Source organism: Tiliqua scincoides, chromosome 3 (genome assembly GCF_035046505.1).
Source record: "Tiliqua scincoides isolate rTilSci1 chromosome 3, rTilSci1.hap2, whole genome shotgun sequence".
Taxonomy (NCBI): domain Eukaryota; kingdom Metazoa; phylum Chordata; class Lepidosauria; order Squamata; family Scincidae; genus Tiliqua; species Tiliqua scincoides.
In genome coordinates, this window is record NC_089823.1 from 133,905,713 (window position 1) to 133,923,725 (window position 18,013).

Genomic DNA, 18,013 nt, shown 5'->3' on the forward strand with positions numbered 1-18,013 from the left:
TCCTATAAATAAAATAGGAGCACACTGCTGTATATAATTCAGAACTAAACAAGAGCAGCTCAAGGTAGGGGACCAAGGGGGAGATGCAATTTCCTCCCTAGCTAGAAGATATCTGAAAACTTTCACATATAAGAAGCATTCAATTTGTGAATGAAAGATGCATATTAGCCAATAAGGTGATGATGATGACCTCCTGATTTTAGGAATGGGTTAAGTCAGAATGCCAGATGTAGGGGAGAGCACCAGGATGAGGTCTCTTGTTATCTGGTGTGCTCCCTGGGGCATTTGGTGGGCCGCTGTGAGATACAGGAAGCTGGACTAGATGGGCCTATGGCCTGATCCAGTGGGGCTGTTCTTATGTTCTTATGTTCTTATGATGTCCAAGATAATAATTTAAAGTGATTTTACAAGGCATGTGTGAAAATACCCTAAAATGCAACATTACAGAATGGCTACTTCAGCAAAAAAAAGTTAAAAAAAAAAGTTACACAAACTAAAATGGAAATTGCTGCTATAAGAATGCCCCCCCACAGAGAGAGAGAGAGAGAGAGGAGAGAGAGAGAGAGAGAGACAGCGAGAGAGCCCAATGCTATAGAATTGAAGGTTATACGAATTCTTTATTAGTGCTAGAATTACCATTTTTTGTGCCTCAGAAATATAGAACATTGCATTCTTACTCAAATACACATGAGTCTTACTCACATTCTTTTTTAATAGAAAGCAAAATGATTATGCCATTCTTCTCTTCAGCCGAGGTATAGTAAGACCACAATGGAAGTGCATTTGGGTATTCATATTCAGAAAAAAATAAGATTGCACGCACATCTCTGTTCAAGCTAATGAATACAGCCGTGTGTGAAACTCTACCAATCCTCTCCTCTGCAGGTTTTAAAAAATTCTATCAATTTTGGAGGTTTTATCCCAGTGTCTGGCAGGGAGTGTCTGTTTACACAACAACGGCAACAGATTGCACTGAATGTTCACTTAAAGACCTAATCGCATAACAAGGATTGGAGAACATATTCCCATTGTTAAATGGCACATACCTGTATATTAGTACAATTTGCATTCTAATTTCCATTATTTAAGTTCAATTCATAGTTTATAGCTTACATCGTGCACTCAACTATTCCAATATCTTGAGGAAAATGTCAAATATACAGTACTATATGATAGTGAAGCAGTCGCCACTGCCTCCTTGAGAGAAGGGGACTTTTGTCCCCTTTCCCCAGGTAATGCGAGTAGCCCCGCAATGGGGTTATTCAATTCTACGGGACCCAAGGGACAGTGTAGAATTTAGAGCCTCTGTGCCGTGCAGCCTGACACAGAGGCTCAGGATGTGATGGAGCAAGTCTCTACCAGTCCCACCTCCCTCCCTCCCGCCCCGCCTTGTAACGCCTCCTCCCCATCTCCCCCATGCCCCCCACCAACCTCTCCACTGCCTGGGAGTCTGTGGAGCTCCAGTGCTCCACCAGCACAAGTCCTGTGCCAGCCAGCACTGGGTTAGCAGTGGTGCTCCACCAGTGCTGAGGGCTGCAAAAGTGCCTTATGGTATATTTGTGACAGTGCGTGCTGGCGGTGAGCCGGCACACAGTGCATTGGATTGCACCTTTAAGCCTTCTACACCATATGAGTTCCACCATCTTTCTTCCAATTCATAACAAATAAGTTCTCAACCCAACAATCAAAGGAAGGAAGGTGAATGGCAAATTCCACTGTCTTTGAGTCAGTAACTCAGCTATTCTGAGTCACTGACAGCTGGAAACAATTTCAGTGACTTTGGAGAGGCACCAAACTGAAAGCAATAGTAATCTCTCCTATTTCAGTCAACTAAAGCTAGCAAATCTGAAAAGAATCGCAAGGATGCAAAATAGTTTGCTAGCAAAGGAAGATTCTCTCTTACACACCCACAGCCCACTAAAGAATGCCATCAAACAAAGGGTTTGTTCAGCAAGTTGCTGACACTTTACAATATTTTGCCACAGACTAACAAGCAGAAAAGCATGTCATGTTCAATGTAATCATTGATGAAATGTTATGACCCTCAGTGCTGTGAATTAGGCTTGTGGATCTATGGATCAACGCAGGGACTATGGATAAGAAGTACATGGCACAGTCTTTTTCCAGAACTTTTGTTCCCAATGTTCACTACCTTCACAAAATGTGACCATTTTCAAAATGATAAGGTTGCAATTGTTCAAAATGATAAGGCTGCACTTTAGAACAGGGATGCCCAAACCCCAGCCCTGGGGCCACTTGCGGCCCTCGAGCACTCCCAATCCAGCCCGTGGGGAGCCCCCAGTCTCCAATGAGCCTCTGGCCATCCGGTGACTTTCAGGAGCCCGCGCTGGCCCGACGAAACTGGTCTCCGTGTGAAGGCCAACTGTTCGACCTCTCATGTGAGCTGTGGAACAAAGGCTCCCTCCACCTCTTGTTGTTTCACATCTGTGATGCAGCAGGGGCAGCAAAGGAAAGGCTGGTCATGCTTTGTGCAAGGCCTTTTATAGGCCTTGAGTTATTGCAAGACCTTCATTCATTCATATAAGTTCCAACTCTAATATATTCATTTATGTAGATTTATTCAAATTTGACATGTAAATTAATTCTTTTTTCCCCTGGCCCCAGACACAGTGTAAGAGAGATGATGTGGCCCTCCTGCCAAAGAGTTTGGACACCCCTGCTTTAGAACAACAGCCACCCACCCTGATTCTATATGCTGGACTGCATAATGTTTGAAGGTTAGATACTAAACACTGGCATGAGTTCAAGCCATTTCTGCACCTCTGTGAGTATAGGTGTTTGAAAATGGTGTTATTTACCTTACTCAAACGTAAGCCCATTATTTTCAGTAAGACTTAGGCTGTAATCCTACTCACTGGGAACAAATACCTCTATAAGTCCTGAAATTGCAATACCACAGGAGCCAAATGTTGATCAGGGTTTGTTAAGTATCCTGTTCTATAGAAAGTATGGAGTATAGCAGAATATTAAAAATGATTTTGTTGTATAATGAAGGTTTATTCAAAACGGTTTCAAACTGTGGCAGGAAATGACAGAGTACTTGATGTTACACTGCCTTATTAATCAAAAATTTCAATGACTGCCGTTTCATGTCAACTGCATTAATTTACATGGGCATTGTTGCCTGTTGAACTATTACAAGGTTTTGGCTCACACTCACAAAAATTAAATATGTGACTTGAAAAACTTCAAGCTCATATCGATAGTAAGAAATTACCCTAACAGACCAGCACTATACATAAGGTTAGTGTCAAGGAACCTAAGCAAATAAATGGGGGAGGGTTTCGTTTGTCACAAGAATGGTAAAGCTAAACAAATCCCAGGTGGACCTCTCTGTTGGGTTCTGTTTTTATGATACAAAAGCTCCAAGATAGGTGATCCTGAACTGATCACATATCCAATTTTATCATATGACAACTAGAAAACACAGCCTTATGAAATGGACCTATGTTTTTATTTTTACTACCTATTTAAAGCCATCAAAACAAGGAGGTGCTGAATTATATTTCTTTCCTATGTAACCCACCCATTCGTTCACACACACTCCCATCCTGTTACACACTTGCACTTGTTCCTCGTTATCTACTGGGGTTCTGTTCCAGAACCTCTAGTGCAGGGGTGCCCAAACCCCAACCCAGGGGCCACTTGCGGCCCTCAGGGGCTTTCAATCAGGCCCTCAGGGAGCCCCCAGTCTCCAATGAGTCTCTGGCCCTCCAGAGACTTTTTGGAGCCTGTGCTGGCCCAACACAACTGCTGTCAGCAAGAGGACGACTGTTCGACTTCTCACCTGAGCTGTGGGACAAGGGCTCCCTCCACTACTTGCTGTTTCACGCCTGTGATGCTGCAGTGGCAGTGAAGGAAAGGCTGGCCTTGCTTTGTGCAAGGCCTTTTATAGGCCTTGAGCTACTGCAAGACCATTCATTCATTCATGTAAGTTCCATCTCTAATATATTCATTTATGTAAGTTTATTCAAATTTGAAATGTAAATTAATTCGCCCCCCCCCCCCCCCGGACACAGTGTCAGAGAGATTATGTGGCCCTCCTGCCAAAATGTTTGGACACCCCTGCTCTAGTGGATTAAAAAAATCTGTGGATAAAAAAAACAGTGGAAAAACAAAGACCCACTTCCAGGTTTCTTGCCCCTCCATTGCTCCTAATGGAATAAGGTCATGCCTAGACATCTGCAGGGGTTTGATTCGGGGACTCCCTGCTGATATTATAAAATGTTTTAAATAAAAGCAGTTTAAAAAAATCTTCTGCATTTGCCTGGCTCAGCTGAAGAATGGAATGAGCGCTTGCATGTCTGTCTCTCTACAACAGAAAGAAAAGCAGTTTTTTTAAAAAAAACTGTGATTTTAAAGGGATGCATTTTTCCCCTTCTCCAGGGATCAGCACATTCCTTCTCATTTGCAGTGGCCATTTGTGTTAAGTCAAATCAATTTATAAAAAATCCGTGTATAACAAGGTTGGACGTGTACTCATATACAGGTTGAGAATATCAAATATCACAGATTTGACTCAACACAAATGGCCCCTGCAAATGAGAAGGAATGTGCTGATTCCTGGAGAAGGGGAAAAATGCATCCCTTTAAAATCACAGTTTTAAAAAACTGCTTTTTACTGTTGCAGAGAGACAGTCATACAAGTGATTACAGGTATAACCAAATTATTAACAGGTTTTTCTATCTCAAAGTTGATGAGAAGTACCCTTTAAATTTAAAAGAAAACAGTCCTTTAAAAATAGTCTCGAGAGAGGGCAACCAGCTGATAACACAGGCCTACAAAATTGAGGGTCAGAAAAGTTTTTCCCAAACTTTATGGTGGCTCGATAAGAATTTGGGGTGCCGATTCCAAAAATGCCCTATCACATCTAGTTTTGGAGATTTAGTATAGCCTCATTAGAGAATGGTTCAAGCAGCTTCCTCATGAGGAAGCCATGGTGTAGCCTTCCTCATGAGGAAGCTGCTTGAACCATTCATTAAAAAGGCTATGCCGTGTCTCCAAAACCCTTGTGAATAATGAGACTCAACCTGTATAAGCAAATTTTGGTTCCCTGCTATGTTGGTGTCCTTTTTTCCTGCACTTTAAATCCAGTTTGTTTCCACAGTGATTCAATGCTATGTTCAGTTCTGTTGGTTCAAGTGCTATCTTCTCAATGTTTTAATTTGTTTGTGTTTGGCAGCATTAGGTTCATGTTGTTGTTCTTACATGTAGTATGCAAATCTTAAATGGCTCCTGTGAGTTAAATCAAGTAGTTGACTATGTAGTTGTGCTCTTGCGGGGGGGGGGGGGGCTGTGAGTGTGAGAGAGACAGAGATGTATTTTATGTCTGTAGCTATGTCTCCTGACAGTCACACGCATAAAACATATATGTACCACCTATATGACATCTGATAAAAATAAAATTGATTAAAATATTAATTTTGGAATAAAAACACAACACCAGTTTCAGCCTCCTTTCTTAAGGATAGCACTGCCATTCACAAAAAAATAAAACTGTTTTAGACTACCTCTATATAAAATACCTTTAACAGGAACATATAGGAGGAAGCCCAAAACAATTCCCCAATATGGATGTAAAACTTTCAGTTTATTAAAACAATAATTCAGATATACACACAGTGTTTCATTCTAATAGTTCTTCCTATTAAATTTATTTTGCAACTGCTGCACCTCAAGTACTACAATCAGTGCTAGTACTATACTGTTGGAATGATCTGCTTTTTATGACACAAATTTTAGTTCACAGAATCTTACTTTATTATTTGCAAAGAAGCTGAATTCTGCTATTTAGGGAAAGTATGTGCAGTGAGGCAGAAAGTGATAAACACATCCAAGTCCACAAGTTACTTATAAGCATACAAATGAAATGGAGATCTTAAATAATAGGATAAAACTGCAGGATAAAAATGAAATAACCAAAGACACAAAATACACTAGAATTATAGCACTGGATAATTAACTCTTTTTTATAAACTGTGACTGCAGAACAGTTACAGTGGAATTAGCAGAATGTGAAGACAGTTAATATGGTAATGAAGGCTTTGATATCTACAAATTCATGCTAGTGAATTTATACAAAGCCTACAAAAGTTTGGAACAGTCTAACTGCTCAAGCTACATAATGAAAAAATTCCGATATGCAGGAATAATGGTATTTACTTTTTGAACAATTCAAGTAAAATTTAGCAGTCCTAGGCAGGCAACAAATAACTTCCTATGGTTGGTAATGTATAACTTACTAGCATGCATTTTAAAAGATCACTGCAAATTTGGCAGAACATGCTGTTCTAACTACTTGTAACATAGGCATGCTATGCTGTGATAATCACTTAATGTACAGTACTGTATTGTTTAGATAAAGTTCTGGTTAATGTACTTAATCAACCCATCCATCTCCACAGGATATTAAACTTAATCTTTCAAGCTTTCAAACAGCTCTTAAATGTGATTTTTTTTTCCATTCCAACTGTCACCCATACTTTCTATTTATAAACTAATCGTCCAATCTTACTAAAACCCCCATGCAGTGATGCAGCAGGGCTGGCAAGGCTTCCACTGCATCCTGTATCCAGTTTTGGTTGCTGGAGGCCTCCTCGAGTTTAGGGGACATTTGTCCCCTTGTCCCAATAGCCACTATGGGTCAACTCAGACCTGAGCCAGTGCTGAGCCAGCGACACAACTCTGAGTTGACCCATGCAGGATCAGCCCTGGGAAGGGAGTCTGGATTTTGCAGGCACCACCCTTGCTGCCACCAAACCCATTCCTCTCCTGCACTCAATCCACCCATCCCTGCCCCATTTCCTCCCCATTTGGTCCAACCTTCACTCCATTTCACCCCCTGCCCACCCCCACCCTGTTCCACCCCTTAAGTCAGGCTTTCCTGCTCCAATGGGCCTCCTGACATCCACCAGCATGTGCCAGCAGCTTGTGCAAATCACTTTGCAGCGACCTCTGCTAGCAGAATGTGTGTTCCGCTGACACTAGTCTTGGATAGATTAGGCTGTAAGTTTTGAACTAATACCAATTTTAGTATATGTACTGCCAGTATATGTGGTTTGTACCTAACTGTGTTCAACCTGAACTATGATTCGAGCATTTGATTGCAAGGCAATCAAAAAGCTTAAGAAAACTCATCATTCCTATTTCTATGATGCAAGGATTTTTGCATGAGGTGCAATAATAGTAATGCTTTGTTAATTCAGACATATACCACAGACAAGTTTCTTTAACTACAGTCTGGTGTGATGTTTCAACTCAGCTTTTAAGATCTTCTCATGTAATCATAACAGTATTATTAAAAAGAAATAAAAATGAAACTGAGGACACAGCAGCTGTGAGAACCTTTCTAATCAGATGTACACTGTTTGGCTAGAATCCCAAAAACAGGATGATTGTATGTGGAAAATAACCATATGCTCAGATAGCGTTTTGTTTGCTTTTTTTAAGCCCCTACAATTTCACTGCCATAGAGGCACGCTATTCAACAATTAGAAATGTTGCAACAAGACATCAAAGTGAAACCAGGAACAGACGTGATGCTCCCCCATACTGTAAAGTCTCAGAAGGTATAGACTGCCTTCTATAGGTGTAGGAGGTGTAGGAGGTATTTTAACTCCTACTCCTCTAACAGGCAACCATTTTTTAAGTCTGCTCAGAAAAATGTGTGCAGGAGGCAGTATTACGAATGAATAATTGATGCATAGAAGGTGATTCTTTGTTGTCAATCATCCTCGGAGACCCTTCTCCAAGTTCCTCTGTCTTCTGAGGATCTCTTCTGAGATGGGTAGCGATAAGGTAGGGATGTACCGGAGTCACTGAGCCCGAGTTGTGAGTCAAGGCAACTTGACCAAGGCAAGAGTCTCTAACCCTTGACTTGACTCGCTCTTAATGGGCGGCCATCACAACTAATCCTGAGCCTTTTTTTAAGAGTAATTTTGACTCAAGTCGAGTCTTTATGAGAAATGAGTCAAGGCGCAAGTCAGGTGCAGCTCCGCAGAAAAAAACAGAGGTGCTGGTGAGGGGTGTGTGCGTAAATTCTCATTTAACACTGCCCTGATGTTCCCATCCCATCTGCAGTCAGCATTGTGTCCTTCAATTCAACCATCACCTTCATTTCATTTATGTAAACAAACTGTGTTGTTATTCAAGTGAGTGTGGCAGTGCAGAAAAATGATTGGTTCCTTACGAACTCCTATAACAACTCCCCTCATGGTACACATCTTGATTTCAGAGTCTGCCTTCAGAAGGAGAGCTGAGCAGCACACCACAGACCAACACGGCAGCATCCAAGCTCAGCAAGGCAGGAGGGGACAGAAAGCATGAGGAGTGAGAAGCAACAGGCAGGAGGGAGGGTCCCATGCAGCAGCTGGGAGTTTTATAACCCAATCCTTTGCAATAGCTCTATTCTTAATGCCAATAAAGGTCTCTAAATCTAAAAAAAAAAAATAGCTCTGCTCAAGCCCCACTGCAGTCAGTCAATGAGACTTCCTCCCTGGTAACTGTGGAGGAGGAACGTATGTTGCTTCTGCATTGCCAGAATGGAAAAAGAGCCATGAGGTTTGGAGGCGTTCCTTTTCTATCATAAAAGACACCTCCCCCCAGGTTCGTCTGTCTCCTATGCCCCCTTATCCAGCTACTAGTTCCTATCACAAGAACCCCTTCATTGTGCTCCTCCTTCTCCCCTTCCCCCCTCTCTCTTTGCATGTTGTCAACGGCCATGTTTTAAAACAAGTTCCTGTTGGAACATTGTAGCAGTGTCCTCCTCTCCCTCATCCAGAAAAAAATTCAGGCCATCCATCCTTCATTCAATAGATCGTTGGTTCCTTCCTAGATGGACAAGAGAGCCTGTTCCCTTCCCTGTGTCCTTGCTGCCCACACCTTCTTCTGGTTCCTCCCCCAGCCTCATTAAGCCTTCCTTCCAACCCCAGCCCCCACCTCCTGCCCTCCTTCCACCATGTCTCCTACTTGTGCCTGTCTGAATGCCGGCTTCTGGATCACCCCACCAAATCTTTCATGCGACGCAGAAGTGGCAAAAAAATAGTAAGCAAACACACAAAATGGACACACAAAATTGTGTTGCGAGCACAAAAAACACGAGCCTTTGTGACTCGAGTATCTACGAGTCATGACTCTTTTCCAAGTCACTACCAAGAGTCATGAGTCAGGGTCCAAGTCAATAACATGCATGACTCAAGTTCCACACGTTGCAGAAAACATTTTCACAACTCGAGTCAAGTTCAAATCCCTGCAATAAGGAAAAGGGCTTCTTCTTTTGTGGCATCCCGGTTGCAGAATATACTTGTGCTAATAGATCAGCTTATTTTTGGTGCCAGATAAGACCTTTTTATTCACCCAGGTCTTTTATTTTATCTTTCATGTCTTGTATTCTGGAGTTATATTTAATTTTATTCTTAACATGTTCCTGATGCTTTTAAATAAATGGCGTTTTAGCTTTTGTTTTTTGAACTACTTAAAACTGTGCTCTGAAATGAACTGTGCTCTGAACTACTTAAAACTGTGCTCTGAAAGTTTTCAGATTAACAGCCCAATCCCCCCCCCCCCCGTGTAGCCCCACTGAAAAGACGTGCTGTATCCAACTGGGGGAGGCAGAGCAAGAGTCTTCAGAGGGGAAAGGAGATTTAAATTTTCTTCCTCCTCTGTAAGCTTCCCACCATGCAATTCATCTCGGACCTGCACCAGTAATTTTGCTGGCACAAGCCTGAGGAGAGAAAGGGGGCAGAGAGACTGCTGCCAAAAGGGATAGGATTCAGTATGTATCACTACCACCAGATCCACCATCAACCTGCAGCCTCCCCTTCCAGTGTTCTCCCCTCCTCCTGATCCACCCCCTCCAAAGCTAGCTTACCTGCTCCAGAAGGCAGCCAGTGCTCTGGCAACACATGTGGGAAGGCTTTGGACTTCCCATTGGTGCTCTGGCAGTGTACTACTTCCAGAGCATGCTTTTCAGTTGGTTTTCAGCAACCAGCACTGGCAGAATAAGTGTTCCACCAGTAGAACAGCCCAAAAGGATCATACACTTTCCTGATAGCAAGCCCTACTGAACACAATAGACCTTATTTCTGAGCAGACTTGTATTGAGCTGTAAGAGAGCAAGACTTAAATATAAATAATGAACAAACAAAAGGGTTAGTGTTAGTGTGCCAGTATATTTTGTTACGTGACAAATCCATAATGCAGTGGTTCCCAAACGTTTTAGCATCAGGACCCCTCTAAAAAAAGGTTTCACTTAACCAGTCACTCAAGCCTCTGTGGCTATAATGGTGACTGGGCAGTGATGCTTGGGCAGTGGTGTTCCCCTCAAGTAACAGGTTTTTTTTACCCTTGACACACACAGCCTGTCAATTTCACGAACCACCAAAAATTGGGTCGTGACCCACTGGTGGGCCATGAACACACAATTTGGGAACCACTGTCATAAGGAATTAAGAATTACCTCCTTAGTTTATGTAGTCATACTATCAATTGGTTTCATGTGGTTCTTTAAAATAATGATTCATCTTTTGTAGGTATTAAAGAAGGAACCATACACTTTAATGTCTCAGATTACATAGTTACAAAATTTAAAGTGGTATATTAATTAACTAAAGCTTTATTTAATGAGTTAGCAATGTGACTTTAGCTGATGGAGCAGCAAGGAATTTTTAAAAAGCAGACAGTCACAAAAATGTACAGAGGAGAACAGAGTACAAGGGAAGAAGCACCCTTTCCTGCTACTTTCCTTTCTCCCAAGTTCCTTCTTTTTCTTTCCCTTGCCTGGCAGCCCAGTGAAGCAAACAAACAAGTGTCTAGGTGACACCCACATGCCTAGAGTGCTACAAAGCTAGCAAGTAGAAGAATTCAGAGGGGTAATGTAGACTGAGGTCTTTGCCAACATAATTCCTTTGCAGATCAAGCAGTAGTATACCGTATGCTGCCCTCTGCTGTCAGGGATGATCCTCTGTAACACAAGGAAAGCATGCATGTATAACCTACCCTGCCGGAATGCTTTGAGGCTTGGTCATTCAGACCCCTTTGATTTTTCAGCAAACATAGGGGTCTTATTTGTAAAGACAAGCCACTCAGTGTGTAATTATCCTGAGTACTACAAATAGGAGATGGCTTGAAGAAAAGGCAATAGGACATAGTTTTCACTTGTCATATTGTAAAAATTCTTACACTTCTGTTAAATATCACAAGATACACCATCATCTTAATATGGGCAATATACAAATTTAAGCTGAATCCACTAATTGATCGATCAGTTAAGACACACATTATGTTCAAGTTTTTAAAATTGATTAATCAGTTGACAATCCTCACATATTTTGGCAATGTTAATTAAGATTGGTATATGACACATTTTAGGTATATCATCTATTTTACTCCATTATGAGAGTGTACATTTATTTTATTTGCCAAAGGCATATAAATTTCACACAACCAAACCAGAATGGGGAAATTATCCAACAGTTACTCCTTTGGATCAAAGTGTTTGCACATATTGATTACACACACTTAACCTACTGTCTATAAACAGTAGTCATATTAATACTGTGGTGATGCAACTTTCACTAATTTTCAGGGCAAAGCAATTTTGACTAACCTAAACTGAACTACAGTATACTTGCCCTTTCAGATTTCCCCCTTGTGCAGTTGAAGAATGACATGCCAGCCTGATTGCATCAGGATGTTACAGTGCTCTGATGGATGAGCTGAGAGATTAGATTTTGCCCACTACCATCTGACTACATGGTGAATTGACTGGTAAGGCAGGCAACAAACCAGAAAAATGTAAATATGTTTCAATGAAGAAAGAGCTTGAGAACTTACCTTTCCAACAGCACCTCTGTTCAGCAACCGGCCCAGAGCTCATAAGCTGATCATTCTTGCTTCACAACATTCACTCTCTTTGGCTGAGAAAGAAAAAGACAGACACACAGAGAGGCTTGGATGACAAAATTATAGGAAAAGAGATTCAAAGCCTAAATGGGTCTTTCATTTTAAACAAAAGATTAACAGTTGCCATTGTTGGGTCTGCTCCATCTCTACAGCACCAGGAAGTGCAATGCCCTCTAGGCTAATACCATTTTCCACAAATGACCTCCATCTTCCACCAACAGATTGAGACAGCCAACCAGATAGCCAGCAGACATGACCCAGATGTTTGAGGAAGAGGATTCTATAGAGGCAACAAAATGGTCTCAACATGTGAAAAAACAGACAATATCCAAAATTACCTACCTATGGATGAGCCTTCCCATGGTGCTTTCTCTACATGGAACTCAGAATGTGACTCCTTAGTTTATATGGGTGATTATTGAATGCAAATAGATCTAACATTTTACAGATTGGCCTATTAGTGCTTTTTAAAAGGAGTCCAAATTCTTTTAAACATATGAAGAGAAAACCCAAATCTGCATGTTTCTCAATACCTAGGGATTATCTCCTCAAAAACTAGTTCCATTATTACTCCTAAGAGCAACATCAGATAAACATCCAATACAAAGCAGGCTCCACATTTTTTCCAAAACTGCACTATAGATGCTTTATGTAACTGGTTCATAGATTAAATTGTCCAAAGACTTGCCAGACAACTGTGAAACAAGTAGAACAGCCAGCAGGGGGTGATTGAGATTCAGTATCTCACAGATGGGGCAAATGTTTCTAGCCCCAACTTTGCTGAATCATTACATCCTCTCCTTAATGAGCTGCCCTGCTTCTTTTAAAGCAGGGGTGCCCAAACTTTTTGGCAGGAGGGTCACATTATCTCTCTGACACTGTGTCAGGGGCCAGGAATAAAAAGAATTAATTTACATTTCAAATTTTAATAAATTTATATAAATGAATATATTAGAGATATGAATGAATGAAGGTCTTACAATAGCTCAAGGCCTATAAAAGACCTTGCACAAAGCTAGGCTGGTTTTTACTTTGCAGCTGCTGCTGCATCACAGATATGAAACAGCAAGCAGTGGAGGGAGCCCCCATCTCACAGCTCATGCAAGGAGTCGAACAGTTGCCGTCACACAGAGAGCAGTTGCGTTGGGCCAGAAAAGGCTGCAGCAAGTCTCTGGAGGGCCAGAGACTCATTGGAGACTAGGGGCTCCCTGCAGGTCAGACTGGGGGTCTCCGAGGGCCGCAAATAGCCCCCAGGCCAGGGTTTGGGCACCCCTGCTTTAAAGTAAGGATATATAGCTCTTGCAGATTTGTATTTCCTACCCAAGAAATCTTCATAAACACATTGCTCAATACTAGGTATATTTCCTCCAAAATTCCTCAGCAACTCAGTTCTCATATTTGTGGTGCAATGAAATGTTCTTCAAAAATTCAACCCGTATGATTTATATAGCACTGAGCAATTTAAGAAAGATAAATGGAATCCTACTCAATGCCGCTCACAATAATTATATAACAACTCATTTCTAGATATTTTACAACTTAGCTGACATCAAGCAGGGATGGGGAGAATTAAGAACTGACCAGAGAGATAATCGCTTATAGAAATTATGCTTCTTACTCCATAAAAGTATATTTTGAGACATGAAGGAGGATGAAAAGAAGGGACAAGTGGAGGTTGCAGGACAGGGGGAGAGTGATTAAGAAACTGGGTTAAAGACTAGTGCCTCTGAAGTGCTATTCTGAAACAATCACAAAACTCCTTAGGTGATGCCTCAAAAAGAAAAGGGAATTTCTTATAAGACACTAACATTTTTTCAACAAGAGGTGAAGACTAATTGGAGAAAGACTGATGAAAGCTGAATAATTTCTCCAAACATTAAAGAGCAAGAACAATGCCATAGGAACACACATTCTACTTCAGATGCATAAGAAAACCATAGTTGGCAAAAAATATTGCCCATAAACCATCTTCTAACAATGATTTGGATATCCTAGTTCGTCTGTCCCTTGCTAACCATGGTTTGCAAACTGGGACGAGTTTGGATATCCAAACAAATGTCCCAGAGCATGCAAGGTGAGGAGAAACAAGGGAGGATATATATAAGTGTATTGTTTTTCTCTCACCCATTCATAACACAACAAACCGTGGGTTCACTAGATTATCTGAAGCTGTTCACCATGTCAAGGTGCAAAGAATATATATATAAGTTTACACAGGTGATGAGAAAATCAACTGACATCCAAAGCTAAAAGGGAATTGGAAACACCAACAATATTTCTCAACGTTAATATGAGACCCAAAACTAAGTAACTGCAAGAAAATAAGACTTCTGAAAAATTATTAAGACTTCCAACATGCATGGAATTTTGTATGCAATAAGAAGTGGCACAGAGTCCTGAGCAGTTCACATCTTACAAAATTTATTAAATACCAAAACAAAACAAAAAAGAACACATTTAACAACAAGCTCTTGCAATACTTCCCTCACAACAATGAAAATAAATGATGTAGAATAACACTGTACTGGTAACTGTTATTCCAACAGTTCACAAATAAAACCCATTTCTGTATGTATCTGTCATCCATCCTCTTCCGCCATTGGTTTTGCCATATTCTCATTTGTAAGTAATATCTGTAATTTCAATTCAACATGACAATCGGAGTGATTGACAAAAAACGAGTCCAAATGCATAGGTCTAGACTCCTTGTAAAGCGGACAGTGGAGCACTGTGTGGATCAGAGACTCCCTGGATCCCAACTCAAAAGAACATGTCAATCGCTGTTGCGTAGTTTTATTAAATTTCAGATCCAGTTCCCGGGAACGGAACACATTGCATCTGGCGAGCGTAAAAGCAGGACAAGATAAAGGATTATCTAAAATATATAAAAATCTAGAACACTGGCCAGAAGAAGGGAAAATCTGAAAATGCAAAGGTAAGTGGGTTTTATTTGCCTCAGCAAGGAGTCGCTGGTATTCAATATCTTTCAATCTAAAGATTATGATCTTTCTGGCCTGCGTCAAAGAGTCATTACCCACCAGGTCCTCCAGTATACCAATCAATCGTAGCTTACTAAAAATGCAAATATAGCCAGATTAAGTTCAAGAATCAGAAAGCAAATCCTGAATCAGTGAGTTATTCCACCTATTAAAACAAATACTTAACCAAAAACTAACGAATCTACACGAAGCTGTACATTCAAGTCATTTTAGATTATACAGGTAGATTGTCACACATATAGGACCGTGTTCTAAAGAGGAGTATTGTTCAGGTTTAAGATGACAATAGGGCTTATGGTTCTCTTCTGAACACCAGCTATCTCCTGTCTGACCCCAACATCACAGGCAGTCTGACTCTCAGCAGAAAATCAGAAACAGCTACTAAATGGTAGGGGAAGTGGGTGGAAGACAAGGGGACAGCTGTGCAGTTGTGCTTACTAGCTTATATCCATTCATGATCAAAACCAGCCAGCTTTTGTGCCTTTTTCAGACTCCTGTAGCCTATCACTTATTCGTCCTCCTGCCACACAATCACTCTTTGCAATAAATAGCAGAACATTTAATCAAAATAAACATATTTGCATAATTTATTCAAAGGGTAAAATTCAAGTGTGTTTATATTTGGACTCTGCTTTTAACCAGGAAAGCAGCTAAGAAATAAGAACCACCAATGGTTCCAACAGCAACAAACACCCAAAATCAAGAAGTCAAAGCAATGGATGAACAGAATTATAAAATTCAGTTTAAAAGTTAAGAAAATTAAAAACGATTTCATAGAGAACCAATATGACAGAGTAGATGTCACAGCAGCCTCACTAGGAAGCAAATTCCAAAGATCAGGATACACGGCCAAAAAGACACTGTCCCCAGTTATCACGTCTCACCTGGAGAAGGGTCACTGATGAGGACCTTAATGTATGAGCACAGTATTATGGGAGAATGTGAGTCTTCAGGTATCCAAGTTCCAAGACACATAGGGTGGCAAAGGTAAGCACCAGCACTTGGAAATGGACCAGCAAGTAATGAAATTGTTTTTAAACTGGTAAAATGTGTTTCCATTAGAAGGTCTGATTTGGTAGCCTACCATCTGTATTCTGAACTAACGGAAGTTTCCCAACAGTCTTTAAAGGTAGTACCAAGCACAATGCATTACTGTAGCCTAGGCTAAAGGTTCACCAAGAACTGGGCACAGCTCACAAACCAGCCAAAACTAGAAAAAGGAGCTTTGTGCCATGGAAACCTCTTGGGCCATCAGTCACAAGGCAGGATTTATCAGCATTGCCCAGCTGCAGACATGATGCTTCATAGAACCTTGCCTTGGTGTGAACTATCCTCTCCTGGGGGGCCAGACTGTACTTCCTGGAGAAACAAAAAAACCTACCAATATAATTCCATTTTGTCAGAACTCAGCTTCAGTTTATTGGCAATCACCCAGACAATTACTGATTCCAAACACCTCAGCACTTGCAGTGCCTCAGCTGACTCATATGAAAAGGAGAAATGGAGTTGGTGTTACCAGTATTATGATGACACCTAATTCTACATCACTGGATGACCTCGCTCAATAGATGTTAAACAGAGGAAATAAAAGGAAACCCTAGAAGACCCCACAGCATAAATGCTAGAGGTCTGAGTAGTAGTCTCTCAGCACCAGCTTTTGGTACTGGCCTTCCAGGTAGGAACAAAACCATGGAAGAACAATCCCCCAAAGCTTAACTCAGAAACTCTGTTCAGAATGATACCATAATTGAGGATATTGAAAGGAACCAAGAGGTCCAGAAGAATCAACCAAGCCACAGTCCTCTATCCTTCTCTCAACAATGGTCACCAATCAGGACAACCAAAGCAATTTCAGTACCAAATTTAAGCCTGAAAATAAACTGAAACTGATTCAGATAATCAGCCTAAAGTTTCTCTGACTACCTTGTCCAAAAAGGGGGTATTTACAACTAGCCTATTGTTATTACAGATCTCCGAGTCAAAGGAGGAGTTTTTCCTCGAACTTACCCAGCAACTGCTGCTTCCAAGGTGATCAGAACCACTCCTTCTCTTAAGGAAGCATTTACCACCTCCTGCACCCACCAAGTCAATTCCCTCTTACTGGATGTAACTAGCCATAATGAACAAAGGTTATTCACACAGAATATACAGACAGATGATAGTCAGTTCTCCTCCAAATACCTTTTCCATAACCTCCAGCTGAAATAACTACAATTCATCCATCAAAATAGGTTTATAGCACTGGACACCTCTGACAACCTAAACAGCACAACCAGCAGTATTCAAGTTATCATCGAAAATATTTATATACTGCTTTTCAACAAAAAAATTCACTGCTTTGGCATGCTAGTTTGGCATGCAAAATAGCTCCACTGAACACTGCTCTGTGGATACACAACTGACAGAAGAGATTTCTTCTGTGCCATCATTGCCATGCAGACTCGGTATGAGCTCTTGCACTGGAAGAGTCACACCACAGTGCCATTCCCCTCCCAGCCAAACCTGACCACCACAGGTAGGTCTAGAAGTTTAGAAGCAGGAGGAGAAGCACTGACATTAATTCTGTCATTTGTGACTCAACCACCTATTTCTTGACCAGATTCTCTTTCATGCGGGCAGGTGTCATCAGTAATTTGAGGGGAAAGGCTGGCAATAGGCTGACACATGAATTTATTCAGATAATTGATGGAGCAAGCTAGAGTGAGCAGTTCCTAAAAAAGGCAAAATCAGCTTGAAGGGGAGAGGAAAATCCTTATTCATCCCAGTCAATTATGGGACTCTGAAGTAAAACTGACTTAAGAGACAGGGGCTTGCTGGAACGTTGCCTAGAGAAACTATGGTATAAGCTTCAATTGAACCAATCCATTAAAACTGCCTTTAGTGAAACCCTTGAATAACGGCAGAGAATCAAATCCTCAAAGCAAATGCACACAGAATTCTGTGTGTTTCTCCTCTGCCTTTCCCTTTCAGAGTACATCTGGCTGACATGAATTTCCTTTTTGGATGGGGTCAGGTGATTTTCTCTGAAGAAGAGAACTACAGAGAGGGAATGGGATGAAAGTCTCCCAATAATACATAATACATACTATTT

General features: G+C 41.1%; 1 protein-coding gene across 2 annotated transcripts in view; it reads right to left on the minus strand.

The window, feature by feature from the left end:
• The window catches only part of NDST2 (N-deacetylase and N-sulfotransferase 2), a 139,403-nt gene that overhangs the window by 97,183 nt on the left and 24,207 nt on the right, over positions 1 to 18,013 (minus strand). For both annotated transcript variants that reach the window (XM_066621131.1, XM_066621132.1), the window contains exon 2: positions 11,855 to 11,937. The gene's annotated coding sequence lies outside the window, so the exon portion shown is untranslated. The remainder of the gene's footprint in view (positions 1 to 11,854; positions 11,938 to 18,013) is intronic.